Source organism: Eriocheir sinensis, unplaced genomic scaffold (assembly GCF_024679095.1).
Source record: "Eriocheir sinensis breed Jianghai 21 unplaced genomic scaffold, ASM2467909v1 Scaffold782, whole genome shotgun sequence".
Lineage (NCBI taxonomy): Eukaryota > Metazoa > Arthropoda > Malacostraca > Decapoda > Varunidae > Eriocheir > Eriocheir sinensis.
This window is the reverse complement of record NW_026112145.1, coordinates 162,501-177,943: the sequence shown is the minus strand read 5'-3', so window position 1 is coordinate 177,943 and position 15,443 is coordinate 162,501. Positions and strand designations below refer to the sequence as shown.

Here is a 15,443-nt window from a genome sequence, read left to right as displayed (position 1 = left end):
TCTCTATTCTCCTTCTACTTCGTGTTCTACTTTCTTTTATTTTTATTTTTCCTTCCTGATTCTTCTTTTTTTTTCTGTTTGTATCTTTAAATAATTTACCTTCCGTGTTTTCCTTCAATATATTTCTCTTTTTTTTTTGTATATTTCACCTTTTCGTCAACACAGGATCAAACTCTACTGATGGTCTCTCTTTATAAGTGTTCAGAGCCCATTGTACAAGCCTTTCTACGCCTTCTATAAGTTTTTCAATCAATTTCTATGCATCTTCTGGTCACAATCTTAATTTTCAATCATATTTCAACTTCTAGTCAATAAAGGATCGAATTCTTCTAATGTGCTGTCTTTATAAGGGTTCAGATCCCATTCTACAAGCCTTTCTACGCCTTCTATAACTTTTTCAATCACTTTCTATTCATCTTCATTTCACAATCTTACTTTTTCAATCATATTTCAACTTCTAGTCAACAAAGGATCGAATTCTTTTAATGTGTTGTATTTAAAAGGGTTCAGATCCCATTCTACACACCCAATTACGTTTGTCATATTAAGTTTTCAATCTATAATCCTTTCAAACACCTTCCATATAAATCTTCGGGTCATAGTAAAACTTTTTGGATCATATTTCTACTTTTAGTCAACAAAGGATGTCATATTAAGTTTTCAATCTATAATCCTTTCAAACACCTTCCATATAAATCTTCGGGTCATAGTAAAACTTTTTGGATCATATTTCTACTTTTAGTCAACAAAGGATCGAATTCTTTTAATGTGTTGTATTTAAAAGGGTTCAGATCCCATTCTACACACCCAATTACGTTTTTCATATTAAGTTTTCAATCTATAATCCTTTCAAACACCTTCCATATAAATCTTCGGGTCATAGTAAATTTTTGGATCATATTTCTACTTTTAGTCAATAAAGAATCGGACTTTAGTTATGGTCTCTCTTTATAAGGGTTCAGATCCTGTTCTACAAGCCTTTCTACGCCTTCTATAACTTTTTCAATCAGTTTCTATGCTCCTTCAGGTCACAATAGCACTTTTTCAACCATATTTCAATTTTTCGTCAACACAGGATCCAACTCTATTAATGTGCTGTCTCTAAAAAGGTTCAGATCCCATTCTACACACCTTTTAACACTTCTACCAACCTTTCAGACTCTATACTCTTTTCAGTCGCGTTCTATACAAGTTCGAGACATGTACACACTTTTTCAACCATATTTCAACTTTCATCAACAAAGGATCAGATTCTCCTCATGTGCTCCCCTTAAAAGTGTTCAGATCCCCTTCCCTACGCTCCCTCTTCATTCCCTTCCTCGCAGCAGTGTTCACGAAAGGGGTTCCTGTTGCAGAGAGCGAGTTTAACCCTATCCCGTTCCCTTGTGGCTAATTCTGACGCTTCCCCGATGTAGGAAGGTTATGAAGGGAAAGGAAGGAAGTAGAGAGGGAATGGAAGGAAGGGAAAGGAAGGAAGGAAAGGAAGGGAAGGAAGTTGAAGGAAGGAAGGGAAGGAGAAGGAAGGGAAAGGAAGGAAGGAAGGGAAGGGAAGGAAGGAAGGAAGGAAGGAAGGAAGGAAGGAAGGGAAGGAAGGGAAGGAAGGAAGAAGGAAGGAAGGAAGGAAGGGAAGAGGGAAGGAAGGAAGGTTAGGGAATGGAAGGGAAGGGAAGGGAATTGAAGGGAAGGGGAAGGAAAGGAAGGGAAGGGAAGGGAAGGGAAGGGAAGGGAAGGGGAAGGAAAGGAAGGGAAGGGAATGGAAGGGAAGGGAAGGGAAGGGAAGGGAAAGGAAGGGAAGATAAGGGAAAGGAAGGGAAGGGAAGGAAAAGAAAGGTGGAAGCGGAATAGGAAAGGAAAAGATGAAAGAGAAGAAGATGGAAAGGAAAAAGGAGAGGAAGGAAAATAGAAAAATGAAGAAAGATTGAAAGAGATGAAAAGGAGGAAGGGAGAGAAGGGAAAGGAGAGAAGGAAGAGGAAAGTAAGGAAGAGAGATAGAGAGAGAAGAAAGGGAAGTAAAAGGAAGAGAGAGAGAGAGAGAGAGTGAGAGAGAGAGAGAGAGAGAGAGGAAGGAAGGAAGGAAGGAGATCTCTCTCTCTCTCTCTATCTATCTCTCCCCACCATCAATTCCAGCCAGCACGTCAACTTGGTAATATTTCATCCTCCCTTCACAGTCTCCTCACTTTAGACTTCCACGAGGCAACAAAATAAGCCATCACTGAGCCGGCAAAGACTACCACTGTTTTACCTCCACTGTGTCCGGGAGCTTTAGACGAATACGATTTTTATGTTCTTATTCGCAGTCTCGTTCTTTTTTACGTATTAACTCCTGTTTCGCATGTTCCTTTCATTTCCGAGTTTCCATTTCACAGCCCCGACCCTCTCCATTTGGGGTTTAGTTCTCTTTTACTGTTTCGCTCTACTTAATTTCTGGTTTAATTCTCGCGCTGCGCTATCCAAATCCCTTATGCGAAAGTTAACCAGTATCTTCATTCTTCCATCCCAATGATATCGTAATCCTTTATGCAAGAGTTAACCAGCATCTTTATTCTTTCATCCTTATGCTATCCTGATTTCTCATGCAAGAGTTAACCAGCATCTTCATTCTTTCATCCCTATACTGTCCAAATCCCTTATGCAAGAGTTAACCAGCATCTTCACTCTTTCATCCCTATGCTATCCTAATCCCTTATGCAAGAGTTAACCAGCATCTTCATTCTTTCATCCCTATGCTATCCAAATCCCTTATGCAAGAGTTAACCAGCATCTTCATTCTTTCATCCCAATGCTATCCTAATCCCTTATGCAAGTGTTAACCAGCATCTTCATTCTTTCATCCCAATGCTATCCTAATCCCTTGTGCAAGTGTTAACCAGCATCTTTATTCTTTCATCCTTATGCTATCCTGATTTCTCATGCAAGAGTTAACCAGCATCTTCATTCTTTCATCCTTATGCTATCCAAATCCCTTATGCAAGAGTCAACCAGCATCTTCATTCTTTCATCCCTATGCTATCCAAATCCCTTATGCAAAAGTTAACCAGTATCTTCATTCTTTCATCCCTATGCTATCTTAATCCCTTATGCAAGAGTTAACCAGCATCTTCATTCTTTCATCCTCATGCTATCCAAATCCCTTATGCAAGAGTTAACCAGCATCTTCATTCTTTCATCCCTATGCTATCCAAATCCCTTATGCAAGAGTTAACCAGCATCTTCATTCTTTCATCCCAATGCTATCCAAATCCCTTATGCAAGAGTTAACCAGCATCTTCATTCTTTCATCCCTATGCTATCCAAATCCCTTATGCAAGAGTTAACCAGCATCTTCATTCTTTCATCCCTATGCTGTCCAAATCCCTTATGCAAGAGTTAACCAGCATCTTCATTCTTTCATCCCAATGCTATCCAAATCCCTTATGCAAGAGTCAACCAGCATCTTTATTCTTTCATCCTTATGCTATCCTGATTTCTCATGCAAGAGTTAACCAGCATCTTCATTCTTTCATCCCTATGCTGTCCAAATCCCTTATGCAAGAGTTAACCAGCATCTTCATTCTTTCATCCCTATGCTGTCCAAATCCCTTATGCAAGAGTTAACCAGCATCTTCATTCTTCCATCCCAATGACATCCTAATCCCTTATGCAAGAGTTAACCAGCATCTTCACTCTTTCATCCCTATGCTATCCAAATCCCTTATGCAAAAGTTAACCAGCATCTTCATTCTTTCATCCCTTCCGCTAGCAAACTCATGAACATCCTTCCTTCGTCTGTATTTCCTCCTGCCTGCGACTTGAACGCTTTCAGGAGGAGAGTACCAGGACGCCTCGCCTCCGGAAACTGACCTCTCTTTTGACCACTCGCTTTGTTTTCCTTTCCCGGAGCATCGCCAGGCGGGCTTGTATGTTGATGTTTTTGTGTTCTTCCCTTGAGCCGCCTCCCTTGCTTGAAAAAATACCATAGTTTCAGTTTTTCTTGCATAGATTCATTGTACTTTAATTACATTCTGCTTTACATATATATTCTCTTCCACAGTTTCAGTTTCGTTATGTTTCAAAGTTTCATTCCGTGACTAAAAGTTTCACGCATAAATTATCACAATGATGAACTTGGAATAACTTAGAAGTCAAAAAAAGATGTACGGATGAATCTCTCTCTCTCTCTCTCTCTCTCTCTCTCTCTCTCTCTCTCTCTCTCTCTCTCTCTCTCTCTCTCTCTCATAATAGTCTCTTTTCGTCTTTTTTCCAATTTCTAAAACTTTAATAAGACGAGAGAGAGAGAGAGAGAGAGAATGCTTCACCATTTCCCGTTTTCATTAACTTGGCTTTCAGTGCCTCCGTTTTCTTCTGCATCGGAAGGAGAGACTGCAGCAAGTTTGGTCGGACTAAAAGCTTTTCCAAATATGATGTATGGAGGAGGAGAAGGAAGAGGAAGAGGAGGAGGAGGAGGAGGAGGAGGAGGAGGAAGGAAATGAGAGGTAAGAAAGAGAAGGAAACATAAAAAGCAGACCAGGAAGAAATGAAGGAGGAAGAGAAGGAGCTGGAGATGGAGGAGGAGGAGGAGGAAGAAGAGGAAGAGGAAAAGGAGCTGAAGATTGAGGAGGAAGAAGAAGAGGAGGAGGAGTAAGATTAGGAAGAGGAAGAGGTAGAGAAAGAGCAGAAGATTGAGGAAGAGGAAGAAGAAGAAGAGGAAGAGGAGTAAGATTAGGAAGAGGAAGAGAAGGAGCAGAAGATTGAGAAGGAGGAAGAAGAAGAGGAAGAGGTAGGAGAGAAGCATAAGATTGAGGAGGAGGAGGAAGAAGAAGAGGAAGAGGTATAGAGGGAGGAGAAGACAGAGGAAGGAAAAGGAAGAAGAAAAACAGAAGAACAAACACAGAGGTCAATATACGATATGTTGGCCTAAGTCACTTGAGAGGTCTAACATTTGACTCTTCCCCCAACGCTGGTATCATCTTCGTGGCCCGTCGTGTTCCCAAGAGTACCTCGAAGTCCTTATAATTGGGTGAAGGAAACCCCTACTGGAGGCTGAAGGGTCTGGGTGAGAGAACATGGGAGGGAGGGAAGGGAGGGAGATAGCCACATCCAAATTCTGACACACTGGACCTCCACAACAAAAGCTTCCCACGGCCCCATCTCTACGAAAGCCTTGTCAAACTATCACCAGGCTCATAACACTACCCATGGAAATACTAACACAACAACCTCCACCAAAGCCTTGTCAAACTATCACCAGGCTCATAACACTACCCATGGAAATACTAACACAACAACCTCCACCAAAGCCTTGTCAAACTATCACCAGGCTCATAACACTACCCATGGAAATACTAACACAACAACCTCCACCAAAGCCTTACTGACTGTGTGTGTGTGTGTGTGTGTGTGTGTGTGTGTGTGTGTGTGTCTTAAAGTTTTGAGAGTAACGGCCGAGGTTGAAGGAAGGGAAAGGGGAAGAGAAGGAGTGTACTGGGACCCTGGATGTGTTCGCCTTGCCTGTTTTGAAGTCCTGGTTACGGGAAAGGAAGGGAGGAAAGGGAAGGGAAGGACAGGGAAGGAGAAGAAAAGGAAGGAAAAGAACATATGCCGCTCTATTTCCCCCTAATTGAACACTCCCTCAATCATCTTAGTAGACTCGGGTTGCCTCGCCGCCTGTTCTCTGCTGTGTGAACATTGGTAGTTATCGACGAGTGCGCGCTGTTATTGTTTTGTGTCTAAAATTCTTGCAGACAAAAACTGGTTATGGGCAATAGATCGATTAGACTCCTGTTCCTTACAAGTACAGTCCGTTGGTCTGAGAATTCGGCGCGCAATCCATCCAGTTGTTAATCCTCCTTATCTGCCTGGTCGATAAGTTTGTAGCTGTAGACACCTGGAGAAGGTAAACTGTGGTAACTCTGATGTCACACTGGACCTGACCCGGCGTGATGGGCTCCCTGCCGCCATGAATCCTAGGACCTCTCTCCCTTCCCTTCCTTTCTTCCTTTCGTCCTTCCCTTCCCTTTCCTTCCTTCCCTTTATCTTTCTTTCTTCCTTCCCTTTCTTCCCTCTCTATCTTTCCTTCTCCCCTCCCTTCCCTTCCCTTATCTTTCCTTCCCTTCCCTTCCCTTCCCTTCCCTTCCCTTCCCTTTCTTTCCCTTCCCTTCCCTTCCCTTCCCTTCCCTTCCCTTTCCTTCCCTTTCTTTCCCTTCCCTTCCCTTCCCTTCCCTTCCCTTATCTTTCATTCCCTTTCTTTCCCTTCTCTTCCCTTCCCTTATCTTTCCTTCCCTTTCTTTCCCTTCCCTTCCCTTCCCTTCCCGTTCCTTCCCTTCCCTTCCCTTCCCTTCCCTTTCCTCCCTTCCATTGCCTCTTCTTTCCTTCCCTTTCCTTATTTTCCCTTCCCTTTCCATCCCTTCCCTTTCCTTCCCTTCCCTTCCAATTCCTCCCTTCCCTTTTCCTCTCTTCCTTCCCTTCCAATTCCTCCCTTCCATTTCCACTCCTTTCCTTCCCTTTCCTCATCTTCCCTTCCCTTCCCTTCCCTTCCCTTCCCTTTCCTCTCCCTCCCTTCCATTTCCACTCCTTCCCTTCCCTTCCTTTCCCCCTCCCTTCCCTTCCCTTCCCTCCCTCTCCTCCCCTACCTTATCCTCCACAAAGCACAAAACACGCCTGAGAGCCCAACTAACCTTATCTGCGGCCTTAGATAATAGACGTAGCGACGGTGTGAAGAATTTTTTACGATGCTGAAGCGAGCGAAGGCGGCGGCTGGGGGCGTGCGATAGGAGACCCTTTTGGAGCACGGGGAAGCAGCTTTGGCAAATTATCGTACTCATGGCATTGCATTTCCGTAGTTTCTGGCCGATAACTATAGCAAAAAACGAACACACATCGATAAATAACAGTTTTGATGCTAACTTTGATGATTTGCTGGCGATATTGGTGTAGGTACGAGAGTTTGAGGCTTAAAGATGATTGATACGTTGTGGTGAATACGATAATCTGGCGGAGCTGCGTGAGACAGGGGCCCAGTGTTCGCCGGCCGCTTTTTGTTTTGTTTTATTTCTCTTCTTTCTTCTTTTCCTCCTTCCCTTCCCTTCCCTTCCCTTCCTTCCCTCATTCTGCCCTTCCTTTCCTTCCTTCTCTCCCTTCCTTCCTTTCTTTCCTCCCTCTCTCCCTCCCTTCCTTCCTTCCTTCCTTCCCTCATTCTGCCCTTCCTTTCTTCCTTCTCTCCCTTCCTTCCTTTCTTTCCTCCCTCTCTCCCTCCTTCCTTCCTTCCTTCCTTCCTTCCTTCCTTCCCTCATTCTGCCCTTCCTTTCCTTCCTTCTCTCCCTTCCTTCCTTTCTTTCCTCCCTCTCTCCCTTCCTTCCTTCCTTCCGTCCTTCCTTCCTTCCTTCCCTCATTCTGCCCTTCCTTTCCTACCTTCTCTCCCTTCCTTCCTTTCTTTCCTCCCTCTCTCCCTCCTTCCTTCCTTCCTTCCTTCCTTCCTTCCTTCCTTCCTTCCCTCATTCTGCCCTTCCTTTCCTTCCTTCTCTCCCTTCCTTCCTTTCTTTCCTCCCTCTCTCCCTCCCTCCTTACTTCCTTCCTTCCTTCCTTCCATCATTCTACCTTTCCTTTCTTCCTTTACCTCCTCCCTCCCTTCCTTCCTTCTTTCCTTCCCTCCCTCCTCTTCCTTCCTCCTTCTCCCTCCCTCCTTCCTCCCTTCCTAAAAGTATATGTGGGTTCTCAGCGCCAGACTCCCTTGCATCATGTTGTGCGTGGTATCATTAAATATTTCGCAGCCCAGACACACATATCCGGTAATCAGTTCGCTCTCCCATGCTTACCCTCCCTTCCCATCCCTTCCCTTCCCTTCCCTTCCCTTCCCTTCCCTCTCCTTTCCTTTCCTTCCCTTCCCTCTCCTTCCTTCCTTCCCCTTCCTTCCTTCCTTCCTTTCCTTCCCCGACATCCCTTATTAACCTTCCTTCCTTCCTTCCTTCCTTCCTTCCTTCCTTCCTTCCCTTTCTTCCCCTTATTAACCTTCCTTCCTTCCTTCCTTCCTTCCTTCCTTCCCTTCCCCGACATCCCCTTATTAACCTTCCTTCCTTTCCTTCCTTCCTTCCTTCCTTCCCTTCCTTTCCTTCCCTGACATCCCTTAACCTTCCTTCCTTCCCTTCCTTCCTTCCTTTCCTTCCCCGACATCCCCTTATTAACCTTCCTTCCTTCCTTCCTTCCTTCCCTTCCTTTCCATTCCCCGACATCCCCTTATTAACCTTCCCTTCCCTTCCCTTCCCTTCCCTTCCCTTCCCTTCCTTTCCCTTCCCCGACATCCCCTTATTAACCTTCCCTTCCCTTCCCTTCCTTCCTTCCTTCCTTCCTTTCCTTTCCTGACATCCCCTTATTAACCTTCCTTCCTTCCTTCCTTCCCTTCCCTTCCCTTCCTTTCCCTTCCCCGACATCCCCTTATTAACCTTCCCTTCCCTTCCCTTCCCTTCCCTTCCCTTTCCTTCCCTTCCCCTCCTTTCCATTGCCTGATTTTTCGTAGGAGTTGTGGGCATTTCCCGGGGTAGTTTAATGACCCTGGCGGTAAGGTGACCCTTCTTCCGTATACCATGAACCTAAAACACACTCATTAGAACCTGAATGATCTCCAAGCACTCATATTTGACAAGGCTTTCGTGGGAGTTGCGGGCATTTCCTGGGGTAGTTTTATGACCCTGGTGGTAGTTTGACCCTTCCTCTGTACCATGAACCTAAGAAACACATATTTGACAAGACTTTCGTGGGAGTTGTGGGCCTTTCCTGGGGTAGTTTTATGACCCTGGTGGTAGTTTGACCCTTCCTCTGTACCATGAACCTAAGAAACACATATTTGACAAGACTTTCGTGGGAGTTGTGAGCATTTCCAGGGGTAGTTTTATGACCCTGATGGTAGTTTGAACCTTCCTCTGTACCGTGAACCTAAGAAACACATATTTGACAAGACTTTCGTGGGAGTTGTGAGCATTTCCAGGGGTAGTTTTATGACCCTGATGGTAGTGTGACCCTTCCTCTGTACCGTGAACCTAAGAAACAGATATTTGACAAGACTTTCGTGGGAGTTGTGGGCATTTCCAGGGGTAGTTTTATGACCCTGGTGATAGTTTGACCTTTCCTCTGTACCGTGAACCTAAGAAACACATATTTGACAAGGCTTTCGTGGGAGTTGCGGGCATTTCCAGGGGTAGTTTTATGACCCTGGTGGTAGTGTGACCCTTCCTCTGTACCATGAACCTAAGAAACACATATTTGACAAGGCTTTCGTGGGAGTTGTGGGCATTTCCAGGGGTAGTTTTATGACCCTGGTGGTAGTGTGACCCTTCCTCTGTACCGTGAACCTAAGAAACACACATTTGACAAGGCTTTCGTGGGAGTTGTGGGCATTTCCAGGGGTAGTTTTATGACCCTGGTGGTAGCTTGACCCTTCCTCTGTACCGTGAACCTAAAGAAACACTCATTATAGAACCAGATTGATCTCCTTTTTGGTCACCATTACTACTGCTACTACTACTACTACTACTACTACTACTACTACTACTACTACTACTTTTTCCTCCTGCAAATCTTCCTTCCTTCCTTTTTTCCTTCACCTCATAAACTATCCAGAAATATGTCCTCCTCCTCCTCCTCCTCCTCTTCCTCCTCCTCCTTCTCCTCTTCCTCCTCCTCCTCCTCTCGCCTCTCCTTAAAAACAAGTCATAATTTCCACCATAATTTCTCTCCTCTTTCCTCCCCTGTCTTCCTCCTCCTCCTCCTCCTCCTCCTCCTCCTCCTCTCCCCTAACCATAAGTAAAAGCAAATATTATCTTCCCATCTCTCTTAATATCTGTCCCTTCCCTTCCCTTCCTTCTCTTCCCTTCCCTTATCATCCCTTCCCTTCCCTTCCCTCGCCTTCCCTTCCCTTCCCTTCTCTTCCCTTCTCTTCCCTTCCCTTCCCATCCCATCCCATCCCTTCCCTTCCCATCCCTTCCCTTCCCTTCCCTTCCCTTATCATCCCTTCCCTTCCCTTCCCTTCCCTTCCCTTATCATCCCTTCCCTTCCCTTCCCTTCCCATCCCATCCCTTCCCTTCCCTTCCCATCCCTTCCCATCCATCCCATCCCTTCCCATCCTTCCTTCCTTCCTTCCTTCCCATCCTTCCCCCCTTCCCATCCTTCCTTCCTTCCTTCCATCTTATTGCTCTCTTTGTATCAGGAAGTTTTGCAATTTGAGGCCATTTAAGGAAAGAAAGAGGAGGAGGAGGAGGAGGAGGAAAAGAGGAAGAAAGGAAAGTGTGATAAGTGGGAAAAAATGAAAGAAAATGAGGGAGGTAGAGGAAGGAAAAAGAGAAGTAGAAGAATAATGAGAAGGAAGAGGAAGAAGAAGGAAGAGGAAGAAAGAGAGAGAGAGAGAGAATGGAACGAAGATTGGAAGGCGAAGGATGGAGGGAAAGGAAAAAAGAGGAGAAGCAGGAGAGGAAAAGTGAATATATGGAAGCCTTTGTATCAATCAGCGAAATGGAGGGACGAGGAGGAAAAGGGGAGAGAGAGAGAGAGAGGAAGACGGGCAAAAAAAGGGGAAAAAAAGGTAAGTGGAAGAGAAGGGGACGATGAAACAGGGAAACAGGGAAAGGCAGGAAACAGAAAGCCTGCTGGATCATGACGAGGCTGGGCGTTGAGCGATGTAATCAGGTCGTCACACGCGGCAGTGACCTCCGTAGCGTACTGACGCACGCGTTGTGTGTGGCGGCGGCAGCGTCTGGACCAGTCCTGACGCCGGGAAGTGACGCAGCCTGTCCGTGGCTCTCAACACTTTCCCGGTGCGTCCCTTCACCACGTGTCAGGATGTCCTGCTCGTTTTCCACGACTGTCTGACCCAAAAGGGCACGCGTCCCCTACGAGGGGGGGGAGTGCAGAGACGTCCCTTCACCGGAGGGGGGGTGGGGGTACTCGTCGCTGGAGGCCAAGGGAGGCGGTGACAACGTGAGGACGCGGGTTCGCGACCCGCCCGGTGCCACACGCTGGCAATTCTGGAGTCCCCGCCGAGTGGCCGCAGACTACACACACGCTGTCCTGAAGACCACCTGTCAACCCGGACTCTAGATTATCTCTCTAAAAGAGAGGCTCAAAGATGAGCTCCGGGGAGCAGAATGGTCCAAGCAAGATAGCGCCACTATAAACACTTGCCTGCGCCATAACAAGCTGGGGCCGACCACCAGGCCCCACCAAGAAAGCCTGCCCCAGCCATTGGCAGAACGTAAAAAAAGAAAATAATATAAACTATTGGCAAGCTATTTTGAACCTTTTGTTTAGGAGCATGTGGCGCACGGTGGATGGGTCACTGCGGCGGGACACTGATGCAAGCTGTGTGTCCCCGGGGAGCTGGAGGCAACACAGGGGCACTATTCCAAATGTTGCAGTCTGACAATCTGTGACCAAATTGCCCCCCCCCCCGGCACCTGGAACCCTGATATCCCACGTGGAGGGTGGTTGAGAACCCCTGATCTATGCTATTCTTAAAATCGGTCGTTTTCGCGCTAACTACATTTGCTGGTGCTTGTTCCAGTGACGGATGACTCGGATTAAAGAAAAGTGTTCCTGCCGACGTCTGGACTAAACCGCCGCGGCTGAATCGACAGAGAGGTTTTTGAAGTTCTCGAGTGGTAGTTATTTTTATATTTTTTTTATATTTTATTTTTACATCCCCGCCTACAGCGCCGGTAGGCTTTCTTCAGGGGCCAGATGGTCAGCCCAAGCCCGTCATGGCGCAGGCAATTTTTTATAGTGGCGCCAGTAATGCTTGGCTCATGCTGCCCCCCGGAACTCATTCTTGATTCACTGGACGGTTTCCTCTAAAGTCCGGGTTGATGGGTGGTCTTCAGGACAGCATGTGGGTAGTCTTGGGCCGTATTGTTAAACGCTTTCGGCTTGTACATCAACAATTTCCAAAGGCCAAAAAGGACATCAATCGGGGTCTTATAGGTGTTAATTTAGGATCATAGTACAGAAGAAGGGTCAAACTACCACCAAGGCCATAAAAGTACCTCTGGAAATGCCCTGAACTCCTGCGTAAGCCTTGTCAAATATGTGTTTCTTTAGGTTCACGGTACAGAAGAAGGGTCAAACTACCACCTGGGCCATAAAACTACCCGTGGAAATGCCCTGAACTCCTGCGTAAGCCTTGTCAAATATGTGTTTCTTTAGGTTCACGGTACAGAAGAAGGGTCAAACTACCACCAGGGCCATAAAACTACCCGTGGAAATGCCCTGAACTCCTGCGTAAGCCTTGTCAAATATGTGTTCTTGGGCGGCAAAAGGTTTTATAATACCTTTTGGCCACTCGGCGGTGACTGAAAAATCCCAGGTGGTAGCGTGGGGACTCGAACCGACGCTGTCCATGGCGTGGTGGATGTGGGCCCAGCACGCTAACCACTCAGCTAAAAGAAAAACACCGACTGACCTACATGAAGACTTATATCAAATCATTGCGCAGTCGCCTCATTTCCAGCGAGCAGAGGTTGAGGTCGGGAGGAAAGGAAGGAAGGAGGAAAAACAAAACTAGGAAAATAATAGGGAAATAAAAATGGAAGGATGAAAAAACGTGATTACAGGAAAAGATAACAGACGAAAAGAGGAAGAAAGCAAAAAGGGAGAGAGAGAGAGAGAGAGAGAGAGAGAGAGACACACACACACACACACACACACACACACACTCACTCACTCACTCACTCACTCACTCACTCACTCACTCACTCACTCACTCACTCACTCACTCACTCACTCACTCACTCACTCACTCACTCACTCCTCCCTCCTCCTCCTCCTTACTTGCCTTGCCTTGCCTTGCCTTGCCTTGCCCCTTGCCCTTGCACTTACTTACTTACTTACACACACACACACACACACACACACACACACACACACACACACGAGGAAAGCATTTATCACTCTCCTCTCTATTTGAAGACATCCGATTAGATTCCTTTCCCCAACCCCCATTTTTTTTCTTCTTTTTCTTATTTGCCGAAACGCTGCCAAAGGAATTTAAAGACAATCATTTAGGAGTCGATCCTCTGAGAGTGTGATCCAATCCTCCTCCCTACACCCCCCTCCATATAACCCCTACCGTCCCCCCCTCCCCTCCCTATCCAACCCCCTCCCCTTTCACCCCCTATCCCGCCCCCCTGTCCCCTAGAAGCCCTCCCTGCCCCCCGCCCGCCCACTTTACCCCTATGTGTGTGCAATTCACCTCTTGGTCTGCTGCGGGTCTCTCCAGACAGCCAGCCGTTCCCCTTCGAAGGAGCACAGAGCTCGTAGTACCGATCTTTGGGCAGGACTGAGACCACTCACCCACAACACACCGCGACAATGAGGTCACAACTCCTTGCCTGACGCCGCGTACCTACTCACTGCTGGGTGAACAGGGGCTACACGTGAAGGAAGATAAACCCAACTTATCTTCACCCGGCCGGGGAATCGAACCCCGGTCCTTCTGGGTGTGAGGCAGACGCTCTATCCACTGAGCTACCGGGCCGTGTGTGTGTGTGTGTGTGTGTGTGTGTGTGTGTGTGTGTGTGTGTGTGTGTGTGTGTGTGTGTGTGTGTGTGTGTGAAAAAAGCTTAATTAGGGTGTGTTTGTTTGATGTTTGAAGGAAGATGATGATGATGATGAGGAGGAGGAGGAGAAAGAAACATGGAAACATGGACGAACAGGCAGCAGAAAGCCTATTGGCTCACTGCGAGGCTGCCTGCTTTCAGTGCTGTAATCAGTCCGCCAGCCACAGGAGTGACCAGCGGGAAGGATTAAAGCACTTCTGTACGTACTCGTGGATACGTTCAGTTCACTCCCGACGCAGCAAAGTGACGGTCAATGCGATTCTTAAAGGAGTTGATGGTTTCCGCACTAACCACTCCTGCAGGAAGGCTGTTGCAGTGGCGGATGACGCTGTTCGAAAAATAGCTCCTGCCGATATCCGTGCTGCATCACTTGGCTTGCATTGTTTTACCGTTGTTTCTTGTCCTCGGGTTAGTTTGTAGCGTGAAGAGTTTGGAATGATCAACATTGCTGGACTTGTTGAGGTACGTGAAGACTTGTATCAGGTCTCCCCGCAGTCGTCTCCTTTCCAGCGTGAAGAGGTCGAGTCGGTTGAGTCGTTCTTCGTAAGGTTGCGTCCTCAATGATGGAATCTTTTTCGGAGCGCGTCGCTGTACTCTCTCAAGTAATTCAATGTCTATCTTGTAATTAGGAGACCAGCACTGCACGGCGTATTCCAGGTGGGGCCTTGCTAGAGAATTATACAAGGTTAACACAACTCCCGGAGGAGGAGGAGAAGGAGGAGGAACAAGAAGAACAAGAACATGAATAATAATAATATGAAGAAGAAGTGAAAAAAAAGAAGAAAAAAGAAAAGGAAGGAAAAGAAGGAAGAGGAGGAAAGGAAGGAAGAAAAATATATATACCAATTCATATTTTCTGCTCATTCTTTTTTCTTCTCTTCTGTATTTACTTTTTAGAAGAAGAAGAAGAAGAAGAAGAAGAAGAAGAAGAAGAAGAAGAAGAAGAAGAAGAAGAAGAAGAAGAAGAAGAAAAAAAAGAAGGAGGAGGAAGAGGAGGAAAGTGAAAAGAAGACATAAGGAGAAAAGACTGAGAAGAAAAGAAGAAGAAGAAGAAGAAGAAAAAGAAGAGTAATTACAACAACAACAACAACAACAACAACAACAACAATAAAATCGAAGAAAAAAATAAAGAAAAAAAGAAATTGATAAAAAGAGAAAAAAAGAAAAAAAGAAAAAACCTAAATTCAATTAGTCGGCACAACAAAAGACCAACAAACAAACAAATTCCGGCCGTGAAAAACTCTCTCTCTCTCTCTCTCTCTCTCTCTCTCTCTCTCTCTCTCTCTCTCTCTCTCTCTCTCTCTCTCTCTCTCTCTTCTTCCTTCCTTTTATCATTAGTTGTTCTTCTTCAATCTTATTTCCTCCTCCTCCTCCTCCTCCTCCTCCTCCTCCTCCTCCTCCTCTTCCTCCTCCTCCTCCTCCTCCTCCTCCTCCTCCTCCTCCTCCTCCTCTTCATCCTCCTCCTCCTCCTCCTCCATTCTTCTTCTCTCTCTCTCTCTCTCTCTCTCTCTCTCTCTCTCTCTCTCTCTCTCTCTCTCTCTCATCAATAAATTTAGCTCTAAGGGATTCCCCTTGAAAAATATGCACGGATTAATATTATGACAGAACACACACACACACACACACACACACACACACACACACACACACACTCGCGGAAATCGTATGGGATCATGATTTGTTGGCCCTTTGTGTGTGTGTGTGTGTGTGCGTGTGTGTGTGTGTGTGTGTGTGTGTGTGTGTGTGTGTGTGTGTGTAAGAGAAAGGCAAATAAAAAGATGAAAAATTAAGGGAGGAAGAGGAGGAGGAGGAGGAGGAGGAGGAGGAGAGAGAAAAGAGGAAGGAGGAGAAAGAAAAAGAGAGAGAAGA

General features: G+C 46.1%; 1 long non-coding RNA gene across 1 annotated transcript in view; it reads right to left on the bottom strand.

Moving 5' to 3' along the window:
- Positions 1–9,102: 9,102 nt before the first annotated feature.
- LOC126994377 (uncharacterized) overlaps positions 9,103–15,443 on the bottom strand; it is a 74,894-nt gene continuing 68,553 nt past the window's right edge. The window contains exon 3 of the long non-coding RNA XR_007749077.1: positions 9,103–9,216. This is a non-coding gene — a long non-coding RNA (uncharacterized LOC126994377). The remainder of the gene's footprint in view (positions 9,217–15,443) is intronic.